This window comes from Calliphora vicina, chromosome 5 (genome assembly GCF_958450345.1).
Source record: "Calliphora vicina chromosome 5, idCalVici1.1, whole genome shotgun sequence".
NCBI classification, from domain to species: Eukaryota; Metazoa; Arthropoda; class Insecta; order Diptera; family Calliphoridae; genus Calliphora; species Calliphora vicina.
In genome coordinates this window covers 9,328,573-9,355,806 of record NC_088784.1, presented here as the reverse complement: position 1 = coordinate 9,355,806, position 27,234 = coordinate 9,328,573, and the positions used below count along the sequence as shown (strand labels likewise).

The following is a 27,234-nucleotide window of genomic DNA, read 5'->3' as shown; positions in this document are numbered from 1 at the left end:
TTAATAATACAAGGCTTCTGATTGCTTTTTATTTAAAATAAATATGAATTTAAAAATTATTTGATTAATTTAAAAAATTGCTTTTTTATTGTTGGTAAAATAATGAATTAATACTAAATAGGTACTATCTGTGAAAAAAGTACATTTGTTAATGACGGATGTTATCTCCAGAAAACGGCGATGAAGAATTAAATCTATATATACATATAAAACACAAACAAATTTTATACCTATGTATTTCCGTTATAGACTCTGAAAATATCCAACCGGTTTCATTAGAAAGGCTGCACAATTGCCTTAGTTTTAGATACCTAAAACATTACATTTTTCCAAATTTTGAAAATTTGTATGTTTGGAATTTTGTACGTAGGCACCTGTCTCGGTGTGTAGTTCCACTAGCAAGGTATTTTTTGAAAATTTGAATTTTAAGGAGTAGAAATGTGTAAAATCGGTATCTCTATATAAAGCTTGCACCAAAATCTAAATATTAATTTATTAAAAAAACAAGTGGACGGGTGGGTGGTACTTTTTAACTTTTGTCCTTATAGAGGGAATAAAACGGACGAAAATTGAGATTTGGTAATTTTTTGTATACCATATTACAGAAGTTAAATTCAAGAATTTTGGTACTTTTTTACAAAAATATATTTTTTCTACATTAATTTAAGAAGAATTTTTAGGGTAGTAGAACACGCTGGATATCCGCTAATCTTCTATTTAATAATATTCATATAGTACTTTTTTCACTCCCAAAGTACTCAAATTTATGTTTTTTATTATAAATTCTACAAAAAAAGATACAGTTATATGTACACATATTCTTCAGAAATTATATAGTAAAAAACTGTTATACAAAGAATTAATTTTCTATAGCAAAAATTGTTATACAAAGAAATTTCTATAGAAAAAAACTGTTATACAGAGAATTTTCTATAAAAAACTGTAATATAAAGAAGTTTCTATAGAAAAAATTATATACAAAGAACTTTTATAGAACAAAGCTGTTATATAAAAATTTTCTATAGAAAAAATTGTAATACAAAGAAGTTTCTATAGAAAAAATGGTATACAAAGAAATTTCAATAGAACAAAACTGTTATTCAAAGAATTTTCTATAGAAAAAACTGTTATACAAATAAATTTCTATAGAACAAAGCTGTTATATAATAAAAATTTTCTATAGAAAAAATTGTAATACAAAGAAGTTTCTATAGAAAAAAATTTTATATAAAGAAATTTCAGTAGAACAAAACTGTTATTCAAAGAATTTTCTATAGAAAAAACTGTAATACAAAGAACTTTCTATAGAAAAACTGTTAGACAAAGAATTTTCTATAGAAAAAACTGTTATAAAAAGGATTTTCTATAGAAAAAACTGTTATACAAAGAATTTTATATAGAAAAACTGTTAGACAAAGAATTTTATATAGAAAAAAAATGTTATACAAAGAATTTTTTATAAAAAAACTGTTATAAAAAACAACTTTCTATAGAAGAAAGTGTTATACAGAAAATTTTATATAGAAAAAACTATTATACAAGGAACTTTCTATAGAAAAAACTGTCATACAAAAAATTGTCTATAGAAAAAACTGTTATATAGAGAATTTTATATAGAAAAAAACTGTTATACAAAGAATTTTTTATAAAAAAACTGTTATACAAAGAACTTTATATAGAAGAAAGTGTTATACAGAGAATTTTATATAGAAAAAACTGTTATACAAAGAACTTTCTATAGAAAAAACTGTTATACAAAGAGTTGTCTATAGAAAAAACTGTTATATAGAGAATTTTATATAAAAAAAAACTGTTATACAAAGAAATTTCTATAAAAAAACACTGTTATACATAGAACTTTCTATAGAAAAAACTGTTATACAAAGAATTGTCTATAAAAAAAAACTGTTATACAGAGAATTTTGTATAGAATAAACTGTTTTAAGAAAAATTTCTTCAGAAAAAAGAAATTTATACTATATAGAAAATTCTTTAGAAAAACCTGTTATATAAATAAAATTTTATATAAAAACCTATTATACAGAGAATTTTCTATATAAAAAAAACGTTTATACAAAGAAATTTCTTTAGAAAAAAACTGTTATACAATGAATTTACTATAGAAAAATAGTAAATACAATTTTGTATAGAAAATATTATTATACACAAAATTTCTAAGAAAATATTGTTTTACACAAATGCCAAGTATTAGAACTTTTCAGACATGTCTTATGCATAAGTTACACAAATTGGTCATTCTTAATAAATATCTTTCAAAATATTTAAAAATTCCCTGAATAAAATATTTCCCATTTAAATCTCACTAACTTAGTTTTACTTTAAATTTTCTAAATTCTTTTGCTAATGAATTTCTAATTCCGTTTTAAATTTTACATACATTTTGTAGCACAAATAAGTACTTACATACATAAAGCAAACAACTAAATCTAATATTATTATATTTTCATTTCATGTCAAATAAATGGGTTAAGTTGTCTTGTTTCTAACCCAAGGCGCCTTTTAGTTATTTATCCTGTTTCTTTTTATTTTGTGCCATTTTTCTTCTGTATATATTGTATTTGTTATGAGTATATTTGACCATTAGTAAATGTAAAACTTGTCTTGTCATTGTAAAAAAATAATATACAAAACAAAACAACAGCAGGGAAAACATGTCATATCTAAACCATTTACTCAACAAGTAACAACAATATCCTGCATCCTTCTATTTTAGCACTACTTGGGACCAGGCAATATGTAATGATGCCTTTGTTTTCATCTTGTACAAAGTGGATTTCTCTTTCTGTGTTTTTTTATTTTTTGTAGTTAAAAATAACAACAGCATTTTATTTTATAATGAAAATTCTTTAGAATGAGTAGTATGTAGTCCTTTCTAACATGATACTAACTACAACCAGAGGTTATAAAAACTTTTTTGATTTTTGTTGGTGCAGAAAGTCTGTTTAAATTAAAACATAACATTTTAAAAGAAACGATTTTATAGTCGATCGCTATAGGGTGTAGGGAAGTAGTATAGGTTTAAAGAAATGTCAGTTATAGAAGTCACAAGTTTTAATAAGCTTAACAGTTCATATATAGGTTCCCATAAAAGGGTGATAAGGCTTTTGCATTCAAATTTGTTCATTGGCCTTAAATTGTTATTTATTTAAATATGGCTTCATATCTAATGTAGCTCATTTCATTTTCTGCCTGACCATTTAAATTTTGTTTAAATATTTTTAAAATAAATTAAATAAACTCTCCTTAGCAAACAAATCTTTAACAATTTTCTTATTTTAATAACTCCTTTGGGTATATTTTATAAGGTTTTTTTCTTTCTTCCCCCTAAAAAAATCCTCCAGAAAACCTCTATTTTTGTGCTAAATTTGTTGTCTTTCCCTCGGTCTACATCATTGTTATATATATTTTGCCAGTGTTGCTGCAAAAAAAAACATGTTGATGATGATCCTTTTTAATAAAATTACCTTAACGCAAAATATTGTCTTGTTTTGCTTTATAACAGCCTGTCTATTTTCTAAGATGGATGAGTGTTTTTGCTTGACATTGTCAAAATTTTTATGTGATTCAGCTTGTTGTCTTTACAACATACTTTCATCCAAAAAAAAATGTTACTTCTTTGCAGACATTTTTCTTAATTTTCTTTCTTAAGTTGTAAATTTATTTTTCGTGTTAGCCGCACAAATAAATATACCTTTATAACAAACACAACTATAAAAAAAATAAATTCTACACGTTATTTTGTAAGTCTTGAAAGACTTTTAGTGTTTGGGGAGCTTAAGGAATTATTCCCCAAAGACTAATGTTTGGTTTATGATACCAACCACATTTACCAAACACCGTGTGCCTTGACGATAGCAAGTACAAATGCAACAAAACTTCAGTTTGGTGGTAATAAGAAATTATGGCAACATAACTTTAAGATAAACAACGAAATGAACTTAAAGATGAGTGAGTCATCATGTCTAGAAATTAGACTCAAACCTTTTTTGCACTTCAAATCATGCCAGAAGAATGTATTTGAAAGAAAAAAAATTACAAAAAAAAATTACATCCTTTTGGAAGAGCACAAAACTGATCATCATTTGAATTTTATTTCTAGATCTTTTAAAGGCATCAATTACAGAAAATTAACAAAATTTTGCTTAAAAATTGATTTTATGAGAAAAAATTTTATAGAAAACTTACATATATTACCTAGAGCGATAATAACACGGTGCTACGATGTAAAAAAACTTGGAAAATGAACTAGCGTGGAATATAGGGCTTGCTGAGTACATTATTGTGTCAAAGAATTTCAAAAACACCCTCAAATTCAGAAGTTATTCTAAAAGAAAAACAAAATTTATCAACTTTTTTGATTTTAATTGCTTTTCATTGCTTATTTTGATACGGAAGCTTATAAAAATTTATACCAATGTATTAAGGAAATTTAGTTCTTAACAAACTATCGTTTTAATAATTCAAATCGGGTGAAAATTGTAAACGTTATTCAACTTTTCATTAACACTTTTTTAGTATTTTCGCGCCCAGCCCATATGAATAAAAAAAACAAAAAACTATAAAAAAAAATTTTTCTACAATTTTTAATTTACAATGTAAATTTTGTGGAACTTTTTTCGAAAAAGTTTAATAACTTTTGCAAGTATAAACCGATTTTAACAACTAATATCTCGTTTTTGTCTACATAAAATTATCAATAAAATACTGTGCAAAAAAAAATAGGGTTTCATAGACAAAAATTAAAATAACTATTGTTGAATTTGAAAAATTAGGAAAAAAATAAAAATGAAAGCCAAACTATTTATAAAAACTTAAAAATTTTCTAAGAATATAGATCTTATATACATTTTATGAAAGCCTAATTCTTTAACTAAATATAATTGCTTAAAATTTTGAAATTGGTCTAAAAATGTGTGAGTTAGACGTACTAAAGTACTACGACCTACCCTAAAACAGTTTTTTCAAAATAACAAAAAATTTTGAGGGTGTTTCAAAATCTTTGAAAACGGTTTTAGTATGTCCTCACCTAGGCCTACAACCATAGAGTAACAACAAGAGCGGAAACTAGAAAAAACTCAAACCAAAATTTTACTCAAAATAATCACATAGACGAGTGTTGTTTTTGTTTTCACATTATTTTATTTACTAATAAATTCACACCACTTAGGTTTTTGACAACTGAGTTAGGTCTTTGACAGCAGAGTTTCCGCTCTACGTATATTTCTCTATGCCTACAACCTCCACTAGGTGGCTTTTCAAGTTCTGACAAAAAGTGTCATTTTCTAGCAGAGTGTAATTAAAATAATTTGTCACAAATATTTCCTAACAAAAACCTAAAGGCCCAACTATAATATGCATAAGCTAGCTTAAGTTAATGTCAAAACCGAACGAAAAGTCTGTCAAATGCTTAAGGAAATTCAAAGAAACTTTTAGGTGGCTATAATGTACTTACGTGCATTCAAAACTATTTAGCCCCATTTGAACATTTATGTGCAACTTGCGATTAAAAAAATACGTATTTCTTATTATTTTATCAAAATATATAAATTTTCTTCATCCTTTTCATTTATTTCTTTATTTTCTTTGTATAAAATAAATAAACAGCTGATTCCGTACGGAATGTGCGACCAGCTTCGCACTTTGCTTAAGCAAATAAAATTCAACGAAACTTGACGAAACTCTCTTAAGTACATTATAGTTTGTCACATACGTTTTAAGGCCCAACTATAATATGCATAAGCTAGCTTAAGTTAATGTCAAAACCGAACGAAAAGACTGTCAAATGCTTAAGAAAATCCGAAGAAACTTTTAGGTGGCCATAATGTACTTATGTGCATTCAAAACAATTTAGCCCCATTTGCACATTTATGTGCAACACGTAATTAAAAAAATACGTATTTCTTATTATTTTATGAAAATAAATTAATTTTCTTCATCCTTTTCATTTTTTCTTTGTATACTATAATCAAACTTACGGAAGGTGCGACTAGCTTCGCTCTTTGCTTAAGCAAATAAAATTTGACGAAACTTGACGAAACTCTCTTAAGTACATTATAGTTTGTCACATACGTTTTATATGTATTCGAACAGTTGCTTAAGCTGACTTATAGGGGGGTCAGACGGCATGTATTGCTTGTGTATTGGGACATGTATTCGATACATATGGAATTCCATGTGTATGTCAAAATTCACGTTATACATACGATTCATAATTTCCACGTTCAAACGTACATATGTCATTGCATGTGACATAACCTCTATTAGTTTATATGTTTGTTGTTTTTAACAATATATTTATTTAAAACATTTTTAAATAACAATAAATATATTTAATGCAATGAAACTTATTTTGTTATGATTTTTCTTTACTCTTTCTTGTTTTGTTTTTTTTATTTTGCACTCTCACAGTGTTGTATTTCAAAATACAACACTGTTATACACACGAAAATAGAACATGCTCTAATTGCCAAAAATGTCACGAGTAATACACATGTATTTTACATACACAAAGTTTCATGTGGATCACACGGTATGTATATGTTTACATATGGAAAAATGTCCCAATACATGGCACAAAACACAAGCAATACATGCCGTCTGACCCCCCTTTTAAACTAGTGAATGCATATTATAGTTGGGCCTTTATATGTATTCGCACATTTGCTTAAGCTGACTTAAGCTAGTGTATGCATATTATAGTTGGGCCTTAATAAATCTCAAAAAAAATAACGGTCCCAGTTCTAGATCTGACATTTTATATGAAGAGGAGATCTAGTCATGTGCAAGGCGGTCAATTTACAACAAGGCTAATTCTTATTTAGGTAGTCCAAATTCTACAACATAAACAATTCTACAAAAACCAACATGGATTTTGTGAAACCATTTCCTAAAGCTAAATTTTGTGCATAATAATGAAATTGATTTTTATAAAAAGTGGTCTTTAGGCCGTCAGTCCAGCCACAAATTCCAGACAAGAGCAACCCCGTCGGAACCGTGGGAGAGATTGTAATCAAGAGAGATCATAATCCAGAATCATCACACGACCTTATTAATAGGGTAGAACGTCAGTTCATACGTCTACTAATGACAAATTTTACACAGCAAAAACGAACATTATATGCCTTACAAATTATAAAACAAGTGAGAATTATAAGCAATGAATCCAAAAGATACAAAATATAAAATAAAACAAACGAACAAAATCATACATAAAATAAATGTGTACACAAGAGGGAAAAAGAGAGAAATATCAATGAAAGAAATTAAACAAAATTAATCTCTTTGCAGACATATGGGTGGTATGAATCAGTGTTGCCAGAAAATGTATTTCAAAATATGCTTAAACTTGGAAAAAAAATATTAATAAATTAACGGCCATTCTCACAATGTACGATTAAAAGTTAACGTGAACTTTAACCGCAAGTTAGGCTAATTTGAATTTCACAATGTACGATTAATTCTTAATTGACACTATTTAACAACAAAGTTGCTGTTAAATATAACCGAACAAATTTCGCCGGTTAGCATTTTAATTGTAAGAAATATAATAAAAGAACATGGAAAAACATTTATATTTTTGTAATATTTATAATTTTTAAAAGTGTAAAGCGAAGAAAAGTAAATTTTGCACGGTGTGATCCATATACCACCCGGATATTGCACTTACAAACCAAACAACAAATGTGCACTTTTGCTTGTTGATTTTCAGTAATTGTTGTTCAGTTTGTTCTGTAAATTTTACAGTTAGGTACCTTAATATTTTTGAGTTTTATACGTTTTTTTTTATTATACCACTAAGAAAACACAAACTATTATTTTTTATGCCGTCTTTTAGACAATTTTTTATATTTCAATCTTTCATTACACTATTTTTCGTAAACAAATGTATGCATTATTGCCATACTTTCTACTGAATGCTTTGGTTAAGTAATCAAATGATGGTGAAACGTAAATCGGTAACCGTTGGTTAAATGGTCCCCGTTAAACAAACCGACAGTTAGTTAATTTTCCGGTTAAAATGAAATAATCGTACATTGTGAAAATGGCCGTAAATAATATAAATAATTAATAAATTAAAAAAAAAAATTGTCATAAAATTATTTTCAGTAAAAAATTAAAAAACAAAATTGTTTTTAAATTTTGAAATGAAAACAAAAAAAAATAAAAAAAATATTTTTTTAAAAAATTTTGTCATAAAATTATTTGAAATGAAAACTAAAAAAAAACTTTTGAAAACATTTTTTTTTTTTTAATTTTGTTTACCTAAAAATATTTAAAAATTTTATTTTAAAGTATAATTTGGTGGTGGATATATAAGATTCGGCACAGTCTATAAGGTTTCATCGAACAATTCGCCAATTCTCATCTAACAAACAACAGAGTACACGATGTAGTAGTAATTGCATTGTTTCACGTATTGTAGGACCATCTAGTTGAAACCACATTTCGTCCATTTCAATATCATACAATTGATGCAGACAGAACTGATATTGAGCACCAGTACTCCCTTTTCCTACCTCATTTTCGTATTTATGGTCCTCCAACTAGAGTATCCAAAACCGAAAACCGGTCAACCGGTTTTTTTAACTTCATAAACTCCACCGGTTTCGGTTTTTTTAACTTTTTGGTTTTTTGACAAGCCGGTTTTTGTAAGACGGTTAACCGGTTTTAATGAAATATATTTTCTAAAGCTCATTCAACATATTTATGAACAACTTTGATACCATTTTGAAAAATATTGATCTATTTTATGGAAAATTTTAGAATTTTACAATATTTCGTAAAAGATATAAAATAATTGCATAAAGATAGATCCCTAATAATTCAAAAATGCTAAATTTCCGAAAGAGACCTTCTTCATATTAAATAAAAATTTAACAAAAACCGAAACCGTTTAACCGGTTTTTTTTAAAAGACAATAATCGAATAATTTTTTAAAAGAAAACCCGGTTTTTTCAAAAACACACCTTTTCGGTTAAACCGGTTTTTTGGACACTCTACCTCCAACCCAACATACGCATCGATAACAGTGATGACCAAGGTTGCCAACTCTTCAGCTCAGAAAATGGCTATATTTTGAATTAAAAATGGCTAGAAATGGCTAAAACCCAAAAATAACTGAAAACAAATTCAAAAATATTACATTTCTGGCCCCCATTACCACTAACCCCCAATAACACGAAGTCTGGTTATGTGTTAACTAATAGTTATACTGACAGTTTTCATACAAAAATAATTTTAAACGACAGTATAACTATTAGTTAGCACCTAACCAGAGTTCGTGTTAATGGGGGTAAGTCTGGTTATGTGTTAACTAATAGTTATACTGACAGTTTTCAAAAACAAATTTTACCGACTTCGTGTTAATGGGGTTTAGCAGATTTAAAGAGTGTAATATCAATATTTTTTTTCCTTTTTGATAAATTAAACAAATTTCTGGGCACTTACAATCAAAATCGGATCCATTGAAGAAATGCAAAATTGACTGTTTTCATAAAACCAATAATATTCTCATCAACAGACGAATTTTTTTGTCATTTGATAAAAAATACTGTTTTATTTAAAAAATTAGAAAAATGTTCATGAAAAGTATAAAATAAAATGGCTAGATCTTCCGGCTAGATTAAATCTAGCCATTTTTTTATGGCTAAATGAAAATAAAATCGCTAGATCTAGCCGGAAAATGGCTAAATTGGCAACCTTGGTGATGACTCATCACTGATGAGTGTCGTCGTTTAGGATCGAAGCAAAAATTGTTCATAAATCGGGTAAGCGCAACTTAATACAAATTCCAAGAAGTACGTGGAAAGTAGTGATTCCGTGTACATCTTAAGAATATATTTGAAATTGATTTTTATAAAAGGTTTGGTGGTCTTTAGGCCGTCAGTCCAGCCACAAATTCCAGACAAGAGCAACCCCGTCGGAACCGTGGGAGAGATTGTAATCACGAGAGATCATAATCCTGAATCATCACACGACCTTATTAATAGGGTAGAACGTCAGTTCATACGTCTACTAATGACAAATTTGAAACAGCAAAAGCGAACTTTATGTGTTCAAAAAATTATAAACCATATGAGAATTAAGTGAAAGAAATCCAAAAGATACAAAATGTAAAAAAAACGAATAGAAATAAAATACACGAGTACCAACAAATTTACTGGCTGACTGATAACAAAAGCAAGACCAAGCACATGGTTTTCTACCACACACTACACTACTACATGACGACATTATATTTAAACTAACAACACGAGGGTTGATTTGTTAAATATGTTTTTCGAATACATATTTTAAATATCAATTGGTTTTGCTCTAAGACACTTTACTGTAAATTGTTAGTGTAAGATCGCTTAACTATGAGATCATCTAGAATTTTATGAGATCATCTAAAATTTTAATTTATTATTATTTATTTAACAATTTATAAATAAAAAAATTTCCCATACCGGGAATCGAACCCGGGCCTTCTGGGTGAAAGCCAGATATCCTAGCCACTAGACCATATGGGATATGTTAATCTCATTGCTAAATTGCTTTTATATACTTTTCAGCTGTTATTTTAGTAGAGGTTGAGTGTGCTGTTAAATTGCTGCTAGTAGTGCTTTAGTAGTGTGTTAGTGTAACACTAACAGAACTGGTTTGTTCTCTTTTGTTGTAAATTCACTTTGTATTTTAGTGTAGTGTTGTTTGTGTGTTTTAAGAATGTGTTTAATAATTGTTGTTGTCGTAAGGCAAATCACTCACTTAGGTTTATTTATAGAAATTCTATTTACGCAGTGCTGTGTTAGAATTTATGTTAAATTAAACAGGGGTGTTTGGAGAAAATTTGTTAAGATGTGGTATATTTTGAACGCTGAATGTATTTTCAAGCTGGAATGAGTAATATGCCGTGAAATAACTCGTAAATGAAATGCCTACCCATTGTTATTTCATTATATTTGGGAATTATTTTACCTAAAGCCATAGAGCGGAAACTCTGCTGTCAAAGACCTAACTCAGTTGTAAAAAACCTAAGTGGTGAGAATGTATTAGTAAAAAACTATGTGAAAAAGAAAACAACACTCGTATGTGTAATTATTTTGAGTAAATTGTTTGTTCGAGATTTTTTCTAGTTTCCGATCTATTTGTATTCCTTTATGCCTAAAGCTTCGCTCAACAAATATTTTTTTTTGGATTAGCGGCCTTCGGTCTTGCTCAAAAGAATTCTTCTCTCGGAAATATCAAAAGGAGGCTTCGCTCAGCAAATATTTCATGCCCATATTGAATATGGGCTTTTGCTTTATGGCGTGACGTGACATTTGTACTACAAAATGTTAAAAAAAGAATAATGAAAAAGTCGAATTTGCAAAAATTTTTTTTTTTTATATTTATGTACCACTTTATCCAGAAAAAATATGGCAACAATTGTTCCTAAGGAGTTGAAGATTAGGAAAAATATGCGATTGCTTGACGTTACCAAAAACAGAAGTGCTGTTTGAATTGTATTACAAAATTGTATAACTGCGAATTGGGCAAGACTTTTGGTTCTATCTTTTGAGTAGGATTTGGAAAAATATAAATTTATTTTCCAAAATATAAAATTTAAAAAATCTTTCCTCGTTTTTTATTTTTTTTGCCTTAGTATCTGACGTGACGTTCCCTGACGTTACGTTACTTGAATTTCCATTTCAGATATTTTTTTGTTAAGAAATAAGAAAAAGAAAACAAGTAAGAAAGTAAGAAATGGTCGTCAAGCATGAGCATATTATACCCTACACTGAGAAATATTTTTTTTTAATTTCAATAATTTATTTTCGTAAATGATTTTCGGAAGTTGGCGTTGTATGGGAGCTATGACAAATTATGGACCGATCGCAATGAAATTTGGTCGCGTATTTTATGTATATATGAAACTTATTTCTGTTGAATTTTATGTGGATACCAAAATTTTTAAGAGATTTATGATTTTCGGAAGCTGGACTTATATGGGAGCTATGACTAATTATATACCGATCATCATAAAATTACGTGACATGACTTCCATATATATAAAACTTATTTGGAGCGAAATTTTATTTGAATTGATTAACTTTTAATTTTTCGGTCCGGCTGATGTTTTAGGTGGAAATTAAAATATCTGCAGTAAAAAATTTTAACTGGTCATCTAGATTTTAATACACCACAGAAGTGAAAACCTTTGCATTCGCCAGAAGCCCGGCAATGCATTAAACATTCAAATATTTATACATTTCTAGACTTTTCCCGAAAATCCTCTCATTAAAGATTTTATAGTTGCTTCCGTTACCTTTTTGGACGAGCTGGTCCACTTACGTTTAAAGTCGGACATGTCATGGGATACCTTTCTTGTGTTCTTTGATTCTATTTTAACAAGAGTGTGCTCTTTCAACAGGCCGAAGTTCTGGACAGTTGGATATATTTGGCTGCCGTGGTACAAAATTGACATTATTCTTTGAATACTACTCAAGGGCCTTTTTTCCATAGTGGCATAGTGCCAAATCGGGTCAGAAATATAAAGAAACTGTGCTGTTTTAAAAAAGCTAAAAGCCGTTTTAGTAGACACTCCGTAATATATATTTCAGTGTTTATCGTGCTTGATGTCACACAAAAAACTTCTTGGGGAATTTTGTTTGTTTCTTTGTCCGGTATTGTTCTTGAACTTTACCTCGTTTATCAGCCACATAAGCATTTTTACCCGGAAGTTGTAAAAAGTCTTCCAGTACATAGGTTTCATCATCCATCACACAACAGGTGTATTTTTTGTAAAATTTTACCAATATTTTTCACTTTGGCTCTGTGCACAACAGAATCAGAGCATTTAACTTTACGAGCTGCTTTTCTGATAGAAGTGTTCGGTGCTCTTCGAAGGAGTTATTCAACATATTTTGCCTTACAAAATTTCTTGGGGAATTTTGTTGGTTTTTTTGTCCGGTATTCTTTAAAATTACTTCTTCCATCAGCCACTTACAAATCTTGACCCGGAAATTGTGAAAAGTCTGCCACACAACTGATGTACTTTTTTATAAAATTCTACCTCAATTCTTTCGCTCGTTCTTTTGTTTCTAAGTTCTTTACCGCATTACGATCTCGATCTTTGTACGACTTCCAGCATTAGCTTGGGTTCTGATCAAAAAAGAATCACAGAATTTAACTTTACGAGCTGCTTTTCTGATATACATAAGTGTTCGCTGCAGTTATACAGTTATTCTTTCAATGTTCAAGTCTTCCTTATATTGTTTAATGGCTTTTGAAACAGTGTGACAATGAACCTTCAGATCTTTTGCTATTTTTTTGATTTTTTTTTTTTTGAAAATTTTTAATTATTTTTTCAAGTACTTCTTTTTCGATGACTATTTTGATAGAAATAAATCAATGATTTCGCGAAAGATGTAATATTATAGAGGATTTTAACAGTCTTTCCTAAATAAAAGCTTTGAGCATAGCCTTTTCTGCCTGCCAGTTTTAATGCCAATCAACACTCTTGTTTAGCTATAGCTGCATTCTGTTAAGAACTGACCCAATTTCTGTTTAATACTTAGTCAACAATTCAATAACTATTCCAAAAACTACTAAATATATTTCCTGGAATAACTGCCATTTCATTTAGAGACCATTTGAAACATCATAATCACGTGATACACTTCGCCTAAATAAAATCAACTCTTTCATGACTCTTACAACACAGGATAATAAAGAAAAAGCCAACAAAACTTGCATGCCACTACAATATTAATTGAAATAACAAAGAATTTTTATTAGTTTTTTCCCCCCTATTCCCTAATAGATATAGAAAAATATCACATACAATAATGATTTTAGAGAGGGTTCGAAGAAAGGGAGTGTTGATTGCTTTAGTTGGGGTAAACCAACAAACAAGTGGGGAGGAGGTGGATCATTTTCACGGAGGACTTAAATATTATAAATAAAATTAAAGAGCGGTAGCCAAAATAAATATATATTACAGACATGTATGTAATATTTGTTTAAACAGCTGTTGTTAGCAGACGAGAACAAATAAGATTTAACAACAGCAACAACAATAAACTAACATGTTGTAAAGGGTCTTCCAGTAGGGACTTCCAAAATTTGACAGTTGATAGTGGTCATATTTTTGAAGCTACATAAGTTGAATTTTATCAAAATGGGTGTTCTTTTCGGCCAACGTTTCACGCTTTTCACTCATTTTAAAACATCTTCAGAATGGGCACGTGGATAAAAGAAGTTGTCGAATTTGGGCTATACCAATACAAATGAGATCCAAGAGCGTCCAATGCATCCGGAACAAGTCACAAGTCACCTCCCCTCAAAATGTATTTTGAAAATTAAATAGATTTGAGACCCATTAGATTACAGCATTGTATGTGTTTTGGTTTATATAGAGCTTTCGTTAATACATCTGCTGGCATTTCATCTGTAGGTAAGTATTGAATATTAATATCTCCTCTCTCAATGGTTTCCCGAACGAAACGATGACGGATGTCAACATGTTTGGTTCTATTATAAAACACTGGATTTTTGCATAATTTACCAGCACCTTGGTTATCGTTGTAAATATTCACATCCCCTGCAATGACAAATTCACAGTCCCTGCAATGACAAAATATGATAAAGGAAACGTTTTAAATTTATTGCTTCTTTTGATGATTCGGCTATAGACATATATTCCGGTTCCGTTGTTGATAATGCAACCGTTCGTTGCTTTCGTGATTCCCAGCTTATAGCTGCATTTGCAAACTTGAATATGTATCCTGTATAAGAACGACGATTATCTACTGATGCACCCCAATCAGCGTCAGCAAATCCTTCTAATTCTTTTTCCGATTTAGAAAACGTTAGACCCCAGTTTTGTGTACCTTTCAGGTATCTGAGAACCCTTTGGTGCAATCCAATGATTTTTTCCAAAATTTGTATTGAATTGACTTAAAGCACTTACAGCATGTGCTATGTCCGGTCTTGTAGATATGGCTAAATACATTAACGACCCAATGAGATTTTGGTATGGCAGGTGTTTGACTTCTTCAATTTCTTCTTGTGATTGTGGACACATTTCTTTTGTAAGTTTTATATTTGGATTCATGGGCGTTGAGACATTCTTACACTTGAATATAGAAATCAGAGTGAAAAATTTTATTACAATATTTCAAATATTGAAAACAGTAAACATAAATTACTAAATTCAAAACTATATTGTTTAGGAAAGTGTTATTTTATAAAGTACATTTTGGATTTCCAACAGATTTTTGACATGTAGTTTCAATAGGACGGCACTACTTGCCACACAGTACATGCCACAGGGGAGATTCTTCACGAGAGATTTGAGGGCTTAGTCATCTTACGTGGAGTTGATATTAACTGGCCTTCGAGATCGTGCGATTTGACCCGTTAGACTTTTCCAACATATCCCATGTCAAAAGTCAAATTCAACCTGATTTATGCCCAAGAGTCATGGAAAATTGGGCATTTCGGATGCAGGCCTTCCAGAACGATATTACATATATTCTTTATATAATGGGCCTTAAAAACGAATAAAAACTTTGTTTTATTTAAATTTAAAGATAGGAAGCGCTTAATGAAAGACCCTTTATGTTGATTGTGCCGCAGAAATTGAATTGGTGGAACAAAACAAAAAAAGGTTTAAATGTTGTTGGTGGTCAAAATGTTAACGACCATAATACACGTTTTTATTGGGAGTAAAATTGACGCCACAATAATTATGTATGTGTAATGTAGGTGGTTGTGTGCAGCACCACAGTGTGTGTTTGTAAATTGTATTTCAAACTATAATTTTCCACTTAAATAACAAAGTGAAAATTTGAAATGAATTTATAAATATTTTGTAAGCACGTGATTGTAAACACAATAACATAAAAATTAAAAAAAAAAATAGAATACATAATAACAAAGGCAGCAACAAACAGCCATAACTTGGTTACATTGTAAATTAAACTAAATTTATAACAAAAAAATTATTACATACAATTTATATTAGATTTACTTACATTTCTGTAACTTTAACTTTCAAATAAAAACACTATATTAGCTGCGTTATTTTAACAATCCCGTATTGTCTAGTGGTTAGGATATCCGGCTCTCACCCGGAAGGCCCGGGTTCGATTCCCGGTACGGGAAGTTTACCTTTTTGAAAATTTATTTTTTTTATTAATTCATTATAAATAGTTTTTTTTAATTTAATAAGTTATACTTTTTTAAATTTTCTTTTTGTAAAAAGGTGCTCATGTGCAAAAAATGTGGTTTACATTCATTTATTGTGTGCCTGCATGTCTGCACGCAAATTATGTGGTTGCCTTTTTTTTCCTATTTTTTTGTGAAAAATGCATTTTAATTTCTATGTTTTGTGTATTATTTTTATTTATTTCATAACGGAAAAGTATGTCAAAATGTTTTTAATCTGCCACGTTGATTTTATATGTTAGTGTTTTCTTTTAGATTTCAATTTAGTTAAAAAACGTTCTTGTTTTTTGTTTTCTTTTTTTCCCATTTTTATATGGAAATGAAAGTAAAATTATCACACATCGTTTTTTTTTTTGCTCAGTATTTATTCTTTATGAATAGGTAGGTTATAATAAAAAGGTAAAATACATTAAGGGAAGGTTGCCTTTTTAAAGGTAAATTAAAAAAAGTTAATTTCCCGTACCGGGAATCGAACCCGGGCCTTCCGGGTGAGAGCCGGATATCCTAACCACTAGACAATACGGGATATTACTTGCAACATGCTGCAGAAATACTTGGTTCTAGGGAGAATAATTTGTGGCAACATATGGATTTTATGAAATCAATAAAAAAAGATTTCCCGTACCGGGAATCGAACCCGGGCCTTCCGGGTGAGAGCCGGATATCCTAACCACTAGACAATACGGGAGGATATTTGCAACATGCCAAAGAAATGTTTTATTCAAGAGCGGAAATTTGTGGCATCATAAATTTTGGATATCTCAATTTTAGAACGGTCCCAAATACTTTTTTTTAAGAAATACATATGTATTAGGAATCGGGTTTGTGAACACGATGTACATATTTTGAAATAATTTTAATTTTGAATAAATATATGTATTATATATATAAGTATTGTCTGCAGAACTAAGTATCGAAGATTTTGGCACAAGTATTTTCAATTAAAATGCCACGCCCACTCGAAAGAAGGCGTCACCGAGGTTCTATTAGAGGTAAAAATTAGAATGTGTATGAGCAATTTCACTAGAATCAAAAACCTAGTTAAGCAGAAACCGGTTTTCACTTATAAAGGGTATTCCAAGTGCAAATGATAATATTGTACGCCAAAAAACAAAATTGTCAAACTTGGAACGATACCAATCTAAGCTTTCGTGGAAACGTAATGCTGACAGTCGAATGAGGAAGGCATTATGTGCCTTCTATATCGGGTCTTACACCATATATTGTACACTGGATGTACACTGCGGTCATAAGACCTATTTTTACCTATGGGGCCCTTGTTTGGTGGAGAACGGTTTACATTAAAACTCACCTTTCTATTCTAAACAAGCTCAACAGATTAGCCTGTCTTTCGTCTACGGGCTCTATGAATTCCAAACGTCAAGCCTCTCTAAAGACGATGATAACTATGCTCTACTACTCAAAGAGTGGGACGGACCGTATTGGTCACGGCACCATACTACAAAAGATAGGCAGGCCAATCATGGCGCAACAAACGGACTACATGATACCTACACCGAATTTTGATAGAACTTTAGGATCAATAAGAACCGTCAAGACGACATGTTCACAATCTACACTGATGCCATAAAGACTGACGTTTTCTCCGATGAACTGGACCATTCGATATCTCTTCGATTGCCCAATACCTGCTTGGTTTTCCAGGCAGAGATCTATGCCATCGATAAAGGCGCGAGAAGAATCCGGGAACTGAATCTCGAAAATTCAAGGAGTTCAAGGCTCTTAACTCCAACGTTATTAGGTCGAAATGCCTTCTAAATTGTATTCATTCACTAGTACATCTAACACAACATCACGTCGAGTTAATATGGATTCTTGGTTCAGGTGAAATCTACTGGATGTCGTCAATGGATGTAACACTTGCGCAAAGAGACATTCACACTCCCTTGGTGACCGTATTGTATTTGATAGATGAATGGGCGTTGAGAGAGAAGGAACTTAGGTGGTCAAATATCATTCATATCCAGAATGGTCTGACCCACTCTGACAAAGGATAGGACCAGGACTCTGTGTTATGATAGGAATTCGATTAGGCTTTTTACGGGTATAATTACTGGACACTGCATGATTGGACTCATGTCGCAACGTACATATGTGTTACCCACATTATAGCTATTATAGAAGTTGGTTAGATGAGGAAGAATCAGAACAACACATTCTATGTGACTGTCCAGCATACATCAGAGCTCTTTTTCATGATCTGGACTTTTTCAGAGATGTATCACTAATAAATATAATAAAATTTATTAGTTACTCATGAGTAACATAGTTATCGGAATTAGGGAGGGAAACCATTCTCTCATTCTAAGGGTACCACAATGGGCCACAAGGCCTCAGAGAGAACTCGGTAAATTGCGAGTAACCCATGTAACCTAGCCTAACCTATCCACATGACATCCAAGAACGTCAAATGATATCTCACATACACTTGGTTTTATTTGATAAATTTAATGAAAAACTCCCTTATTTTAGTAATTTATGGACACAGATAATTCAGTATTTCTGACAGATTTGAGTTTTGGAGATTCCTAATGTTAGTGTCTGAGGCTACGAAACTTATTTCAACAAAAAAATTGATATTTATACTTTTGATTAAACAAATATTTATTTAATTAATTTAAAAATGTAAAAATAAGGACAGTAGAAGTTCATTATTACAACCCTTAAAAGTCATATGAGATTAATTACAATGTAACAAACCTTGCTTGTCAAAAATATCATATCAAAAGTATATAAAAAGGTATTTTTAAATTTAAAAGCACCTCTTTATTTATATCCATCATAAAAATAGATTTTCCCGTACCGGGAATCGAACCCGGGCCTTCCGGGTGAGAGCCGGATATCCTAACCACTAGACAATACGGGATATTATTTTTAGTATCATTAATTGTATTACTTATCAGTTGATATTAAAACAAACGTTTATGATGAGCAAATAGTAAAGGAAACTGGGAACTGACACATAACTAGTTACGTAATTGGTTCTTAGGGGTTAGTATCTGGATGTAATTCACTTTATAGGCTTGTTAAAATTAAAAATTATGGAAAATTTACACCTTTCGAACATTCTGTAACAGTGATTCTGTAATAAGGACTACAAAATATGATTCAATTAATTGCATTTTTTACAAAATTAACATAAAATTGATAAACACAGCCTCAAAATTATTTGATTTTTTCGATTACAAAAAGTGATCTAAAAAATCAAAAAAATTCACTGGTGGTTACTCACTTTTGAAGCTGTATGTATTTAAAATCGTATTCACAATTTCCGGTAGGTCTTTGCTTAGTGGTTTTTATTTTGTTGTAGATAAAGATTTAGTAAAGACAAGAACCGTTTTTAAAAATATTAACAATCAAAGGGAAATGGTTAATATATGATAATTTAACGCTAGCGATATTTTCAAATAACTGAATATTAAAATTTAATTGAAGATGGTCATACAATTTTTTTCAGTATAATAATATTTTTCCAATATATTAAAAAAGATATTTCTTCCCGTACCGGGAATCGAACCCGGGCCTTCCGGGTGAGAGCCGGATATCCTAACCACTAGACAATACGGGATATTATTTATAGCATTGCCGAGCAACATTTTGACACATCCAATGACTTACTGTTTTCAATTTGGGGGCCTACCCGTGATAGCAAGTAGTTGCTATCGACTCAAAACGGTTAAAAGGTAACGGAAGTGCTCATTTATTTTTATTATGTTACGGTAACGGTTTTATAAAGTTTATTCGGTTTATTGGGTTTATTAGTAAATTATTCAGGCTCGAGTTCATTAAATTGTTTTCCTTAGCAAGACTATTTTATTTATTAAATTTTCATAATTTTAAAGAATACAGAAAAAGATATATTTAGACACTCGGCAGAATGGAATGCATTTTCGGGGTTAGCCACCACCCCCTCCACAGCACTCTTTTGTGACGATGTCAGTGACACTTGTAAATATCATCTATTTAACTTACCAGTTTAATTTATCTCAACGAAATTACAGCATATTTATTATAAGAATATATATTGTCTGTTCCACAATGCCAAATGAAATCAGTTGTCCGTATAGCAAAACTAAAAAACGTTTTTCCCGTACCGGGAATCGAACCCGGGCCTTCCGGGTGAGAGCCGGATATCCTAACCACTAGACAATACGGGATGTTATTTTTAGCATACATCACTTGTAATAAGAAAATACAATTACGAAGCAGTACTTTTTCATTTAGTGGAGACACAAACCAATTTTGAAATGTAATGTGGAACTGTACTAATATTTATTATAACTAAAAATAGTGGACCGACATACACCTTAAAATATTTATGCCAATCGCTACCTTATTAATTATTGGAGTTTAAAACTTATTTCGCATTATTATAAACCACGAGGGGGCAAGCTTTTGTCGTTTGTAATTTCTATACATTTGTATATATTGGATCCTTGTAGGTAAGGTGTTGATTTAACGTTGTGGATGAAATGCGCATTTTTTTTTATAAATAAAAAATTTGGTGAAACTATTTTTTGTTGAAAACGAAATTTTGATGAACAAAATTTTTGTTGTAAAAAGAAAAAAAAAATTTTCGAATAAAAATTTTTTATAAAAACATTTTAATTGGACACGATTTCAACAGAATGATGAAAAAGGTTATATAGAATCCGCTTTTATTATTTTTCTTTCACTAAAAATAAAATCCTATTTTTATACCCTCCACCACCACAAGTGGTGAATGAGGGTATATATAAGTTTGTCATTTATTTTTTATTTTATTTATACCCTTCACCTTCGTGAGAAATTACAAACGGAATGACAGACTTATATATGTCTGTCATTCCGTTTGTAATTTCTACATTTTTCATTTCCGACCCTATAAAGTTTTATATTCTGGATCCTTATAGATAGCGGAGTCGATTAAGCCATGTCCGTCTGTCTGTCTGTTGAAATCAATTTTCTGAAGACCCCAGATATCTTCGGGATCCAAATCTTCAATAATTCTGTCAGACATGCTTTCGAGAATTTTGCTATTTAAAATCAGCAAAATCGGTCCACAAATGGCTGAGAAGAAAAAACCAAGACAACCTCGATTTTTTACCTATTTTTGACCTATATCTGGATTACTAAGACATTAATATAGACAATGTGGATATCTAATGATAGATATTTCAAAGACATTTTCTTGATCCATATGAAATTCTAAGTCGATTGAGCCATGTCCGCCTGTCTGTGTGTCTGTGTAAAACACGCTCACGTCCAAAATACGCAAACAAAATTAGTAGACTGGCACAAAATATGTTTACTGTTGTCCTAAGCAGTTTGGTATTGAAAATCAGCAAAATCGGTTCAGTAGAACCAGAGCTATGAACCAAAATGTGAGACAACCTAAAAAAAATTTACAATTTTCACATATTTTTGGTTATTTGTGTAAATATATTGCAGATAATACCACAAAACTTTAAACACGTTATTTTTATAATAAAAGGACTAACTCTGGTGAAAATTATAAGAATCGGTTCATGATTTCCCCTAGCGCCCATACAAATTTCTTCCCGAAATATGGTTCTATGGTCTATTAATGCCTTCAGAATTGCATTATCCATACAAAATTCAGCGAAAATAAGTTTCGTGCGAAAATAAATCACAACACTAAATTTTTTGTGGATCGGCCCATATTTGACCATAGCCCAATTATAAAGTTCACTTCCGAAAATCACTTAAATTAGCATAAATATCTTATAAATATCGCTATTAAATTGAAATTCGACATAAATAATCCTCATATATACCAAAATCGCTATACCTATATTGGTTATAGCTCCCATATACATATATCAACCTAAAAAATATGTATGCAGGTGGAGTTTATTTAAGATTTTTACCAGAAAACCGTTTATTACCAGAAACTCTTTTATCAGCAAAAAAATTTTTTTTCAGAGTGTTATAGTTGGCTGTGCCGAATCTTGTTTCGACATGCTTTACAGTATAATTTCAGAGTACTTAGAAATAATTTATGTAAAATTTCAGCCTCCTAGCGACCTATCGTGTTTTCAATATACAGACAGACGGACATAGCAAGATCGTCTTTTAATCTTTTGAGGACCCAGAATATACATACATTTGTGGGTCTGCGATGAATATTTCGAAGTATTACAAACGGAATTACAAAATCAAAATCATCTTTTTTGATTTTTAGAGAATCAGTGTATTGATCATTAATTTCTTATATGTATACGATAATAGATTCCATATAGATTTGGACATCTTAAACGATTTTCTAAATAAAAAAATTATGCTTCCCGTACCGGGAATCGAACCCGGGCCTTCCGGGTGAGAGCCGGATATCCTAACCACTAGACAATACGGGATTGTTGTTGTATCCACGACTATTTGTATATTTCAAACAAATTTTAAATGAGATTATTTTTAGAAAGCAACAGCAAAGCATCAAAAGCTGGAAAATTATTAAGGAAAATCATCGAAATTCCTAAAAACGTTCTAATATACTAAATAATGTTTTATATTATTAAATAAATTCAATTATTTTAAGTTAGCTTACCTTCCCATATTAATAATAGTTATGACTTCACTTAAAATGTAACTGAAAATAAGTAAACATGTGAACAGGAAAAAAAAAGTTCACATTTAATCACGCAAATTCATTCATATTTACGAGTACAATTCTCTATACACATACATATGAGTATTAATGCTCCTTTTTTATTTCCTTTTCGGTTGGAAATAATACTTGCTGTTTAAAGTGGATAACGTTACCGAAATCCCTATACAACACCCAAGTGCTTTTATATTCTCTGCTTTTGTTGCTGCTGTTGAAAAACCAACAATGCACATTTTCTTTTATTTTTGTTGGTTTTAAATGCACATCACAAACGTTGTTGCATTTTCTGGTTTTATATGGATTTAGGTTTTGAATTTCTCTCTTTTCTGTGTATGTTTTTTTATGTGTTCAGTTTTTTTAGTTGTTGATTCTTGTATTTTTTTTTCGTCGTTGTTCCTGCAACGTACTTCCTAACGCTTATCGCCATGTAACATGGCCAATATGATGGCGGCGTAGTTTTGCTGCAATAACGGAAAAAGGAAGAAAACAAAAAAAAAATATGGAAACGAAAAAAAAAAAAATTAAAAGTGCTTTTCACAATGATTTTTAAACACAAGTGAAATGCAGTGAGAGAAAGGAAGGTAGTAACAGAGCTATATTCGGCTGTGCCGAATCTATATACCCTTCACCAAATTATACTTCAAAATACAAATTTTAAATATTTTTAGGTAAACAAAAACTTTTTTTCCAAAGTTGTTTTTTACATTTTTTGGAAAAAAATTTTTTTCGAATTCTTATTTTAAAATTTTTTAAATTTGAATTTTTTTTTTAAATTTTTAAAAATTTTTTTTTTGGTGAAAAAAAAATTCGGGGTAAAAAATATTTTTTCCGATTTTGACCCATTGTACGTCCAACTTACTATGGTCTTATATACGTCTTGGCAAAGGTCTTTGAAATATCTATCATTAGATATCCATATTGTCCATATTAATGACTTAGTAATTCAGATATAGGTCAAAAATCGTGGTTGTTCTGGTTTTTTTCTCATATCTCAGCCATTGTAGCCCGATTTTGCTGATTTTAAATAGGAAACTTCTCGAAAGCATGTCTGACAGAATTATTGAAGATTTGGATCCCGAAGATAACTGGGGTCTTCAGAAAATTTATTTCAACAGACAGACAGACGGACATGGCATAAACGACTCCGCTATCTATAAGGATCCAGAATATATTTACTTTATAGGGTCGGAAAATTATATTGTGGAAATTACAAACGGAATGACAGACTTATATACAGTGAATGTCACTTAAAATCGTACACCATCGTAGTCAAATTTTATTCATTAGTTTTAGAAAGTTGATGTTTTGGAAATATTTTAAAATGCTATTTTTATATTGTGTGTGCTATTACCTATCAGAAAATTGGGTATAATTTTAATTGCCCTTATCCACAAATAAAAAAATTGGGTAAGACTGTCAGTGCCCAGAATATCAACGCTTCATTTAAAATCGTAAAGGCACTAAAAAATAGCAAATGATACCCTACAAAGTATTAGGATTATTTAATATTAACATTTTTTTTAATTTTTAAAGTTTTAATTATAATTTAATATAATTGTACGAATTTAAGTGAAATATGAATTTTGTGATGTTCTTTAATTTTCATCAATATTTTTTAACGAATTGAGGTTTTGTTAACTTTTTTGTTGAAATACATATTTTTTGTTCCAATTAATAAAATGACTTTTAATTTTTTATATAATCACCTATTATTGCCTGTATAATTTTATAATATTTAAAAAATATATGTTGTACGATTTTGAGTGACACTCACTGTATACCCTTCTCACGAAGGTGAATTATGAAGTGAACAATTTTTAATTCGCCTGATTTCGTTTTAAAATAAAATTATGAAACCCCTTGATTTTTTATAGATTTGTTGCTGTGTGGTAACATGGCTCATTACTATTACCATCTTACTGACTTTGTCCTGCTGACACTTGACAAAATGTACGAACAAGTCAGCACATGCAAATATGTTTTTAATTTTGATCATCTTACGACCTCTTCTGGTCGTAGTTTAATAAATTTTCTTCTTAGAAACAAATAAATAAAGTTCTTAGTTTTGAGACTAGAAACTTCCTATGCCTCTGACCTGATATTATTTTTCCTAACTCTTTGAAAACTTTCTTCAATAACTTTTAAATAATGTCCAAACCCCTTTTTCTCCCACTGTAACTGATAGCACACCACCATGGCCGCCACAAAACAAAAACTTGTTTATAATAACTGTGCTGCATAAAAATTTTTGTTGAAGTGCCTTTTCGTGTTTGTTTTCCTAAAGTTTCTAACTACTAAAAACTGGTGGCATACGAGGATAAAAAAAAACTTTTTAAGCCTTTTTTCAGATTTGTTAGAATTTTCATTAAAAATACGTTAAAGAAATTAAATTTTTATTACACATTTTGCAACAAATTGTTGCATTTAACATGTAAATATTTAGGTACATACATATATGTTAATATAATGATCATAATCATAAATGTTATAATAATCATTAGAAATTGCTTATTTTTTGAGCAAAGCAGACAGTTAAGGGGGAGTTTCGTAGGAAAGAAATATTAATTTGGTGAACAAAAAAAACAAATTGTTAAACTATTTCTGTGTTCGAGTTCAAAGCTTGTTTTAAATTTGTTGCTCATATGTGGCTTACCTAAAATTATTAAATCTACCTTTTATTTACATGACTATGTCCTTCTATTAGCCACCAACAAATTTTTTTTTCAGAGATTTTACATGACCTCTTTTTGACATTGTCTTCATATGTCATGATGTACATGACTTGGTAAAGATGGCTTTATCTGCTCCAAAATCGAATTCTCTGAAGGGTTATATACCCTGGAATTATACTTGACAAGTCCTTACTATCAGGAACATTATAAAGGCCCATTAAGGATATTTTGTTCTTTGGTAGGACTAATAACCCTTGATCTAGACTAATCAACTTGTAATTTAATATCAAGATAAAGTCCATATTGACCTACGTTGCCTTGGTATGGTGTCAAAGGTTAGTGCAGATCACTGCTAAATATTTACTGTTGCAATGGGAAGCTACATTTCAGTGGAATCTATTTAGCATATTTAAACTTAGAACATCTTGGTAAAGCACTAGGGGATAGACTGCGACTTACTGGGGCATATATGTATGTATTTGGAAAATTACCTGTACATCAGTGTACCCGATCAGGCTACCGGTTTTGGTAATGCGCAGAATCTTTGATATCCTTACACCGAAGGAGAACTAGTGGATTAACCAAACTTGGTTGAATGAAGTTGAAGTGTGAATGAGAATATGGTATACATCAAAGGTCAATTCTCATTGAAAAGTATATCTCAATCTTTCAGGTGGAAATTTGAGCAATCTTTAAATGCCCATGAGGAGAATATAATGGGGAGCGAGTACTTTTCTCTGGGCCTTATTATCTTATGAGGTCAGCTCGGATTTTGTCTATGAACTATCTAGAGGAGCGCAATGTTAATTCATGAATGTAACTCGAGGAATAAATGTTTCGATTGCCTGTCGTATATACAAGGAGTTTCTAGGTAGAGTCAGTGTTTGTTCGTCACAGAAAACCCATATTTGACCTCGGACAGACGAAACTTTTATTTACGTTGTCGTTCAATCTTAGGATACTTTCTTGATTGCTAACTGGACATTGCGGTATTAGATACCAACAAATGTTTCTGGATAATGAGACGAGACGTATAGATTCTGTGATTACATTTCAGTGGGATATATTTAGCATATTTCAACTTTGAACATCTTGGCAAAGGACGAGTTTTGCAAATTCCAAATCAGGGGATAGACTGCGACTTGTTGGGGCATATATGTATGTTCGTATTTGGAAAATGACCTGTACATCAGATTACCAGACTAGGCTACCGGTTTTGGTATTGCATAGGATCTTTGATATTTTTATACCGAAGGAAAACCAGTGGATTAACCACGCTTGGTGACGTGAAGTGGTTGAATTAGTTGGATCAAGGGGGAATTCAAAAATGCGAAAATGATCAATTCTCATGGAATTCAATTCAATTCTCTTCAATCTTTCATGCGGAAATTTTAGCCATCTTTAACTGCGCATAAGGGTAGATAAAGGGGTGCAAGGATTTCGCTCTGGGTCTAATTATCTTATGAAGTAAGTTCTGGTTTTGTTTCTGAAATATCTGATGGGTCACAATGAATTAACATTGTGCTGGATGAATGTAACTAGGGTCAGATTGATTGTCGTACAGGTGACTCGACATATCGTTGTGCGATCATAACCTTGCTCTCGCGTGTCTTATGGATATACATAGAAGTTTCTGGATTGAATCAGTGTTTGTTCATCAAAGTGTTTGCTCATCAAATCTATATTTGGCCTGAGGCAGACGATGCGTTTTGTTACATTGTC

At 30.6% G+C, this 27,234-nt stretch overlaps 8 non-coding genes across 8 annotated transcripts; 1 reads left to right on the top strand and 7 right to left on the bottom strand.

Moving 5' to 3' along the window:
* Positions 1-10,460: 10,460 nt before the first annotated feature.
* On the bottom strand, positions 10,461-10,532 carry TRNAE-UUC (transfer RNA glutamic acid (anticodon UUC)). Its single transcript has one exon. It is a non-coding gene; the product is annotated as a tRNA-Glu (tRNA).
* Positions 10,533-16,077: 5,545 nt separating this feature from the next.
* Positions 16,078-16,149, top strand: TRNAE-CUC (transfer RNA glutamic acid (anticodon CUC)). Its single transcript has one exon. It is a non-coding gene; the product is annotated as a tRNA-Glu (tRNA).
* Positions 16,150-16,666: 517 nt separating this feature from the next.
* Positions 16,667-16,738, bottom strand: TRNAE-CUC (transfer RNA glutamic acid (anticodon CUC)). Its single transcript has one exon. It is a non-coding gene; the product is annotated as a tRNA-Glu (tRNA).
* A 90-nt stretch (positions 16,739-16,828) lies between these two features.
* TRNAE-CUC (transfer RNA glutamic acid (anticodon CUC)) lies at positions 16,829-16,900 on the bottom strand. The gene has a single exon. It is a non-coding gene; the product is annotated as a tRNA-Glu (tRNA).
* Positions 16,901-19,027: 2,127 nt separating this feature from the next.
* TRNAE-CUC (transfer RNA glutamic acid (anticodon CUC)) lies at positions 19,028-19,099 on the bottom strand. Its single transcript has one exon. It is a non-coding gene; the product is annotated as a tRNA-Glu (tRNA).
* Positions 19,100-19,729: 630 nt separating this feature from the next.
* On the bottom strand, positions 19,730-19,801 carry TRNAE-CUC (transfer RNA glutamic acid (anticodon CUC)). Its single transcript has one exon. It is a non-coding gene; the product is annotated as a tRNA-Glu (tRNA).
* A 517-nt stretch (positions 19,802-20,318) lies between these two features.
* TRNAE-CUC (transfer RNA glutamic acid (anticodon CUC)) lies at positions 20,319-20,390 on the bottom strand. Its single transcript has one exon. It is a non-coding gene; the product is annotated as a tRNA-Glu (tRNA).
* A 2,127-nt stretch (positions 20,391-22,517) lies between these two features.
* Positions 22,518-22,589, bottom strand: TRNAE-CUC (transfer RNA glutamic acid (anticodon CUC)). The gene has a single exon. It is a non-coding gene; the product is annotated as a tRNA-Glu (tRNA).
* Positions 22,590-27,234: the final 4,645 nt, after the last annotated feature.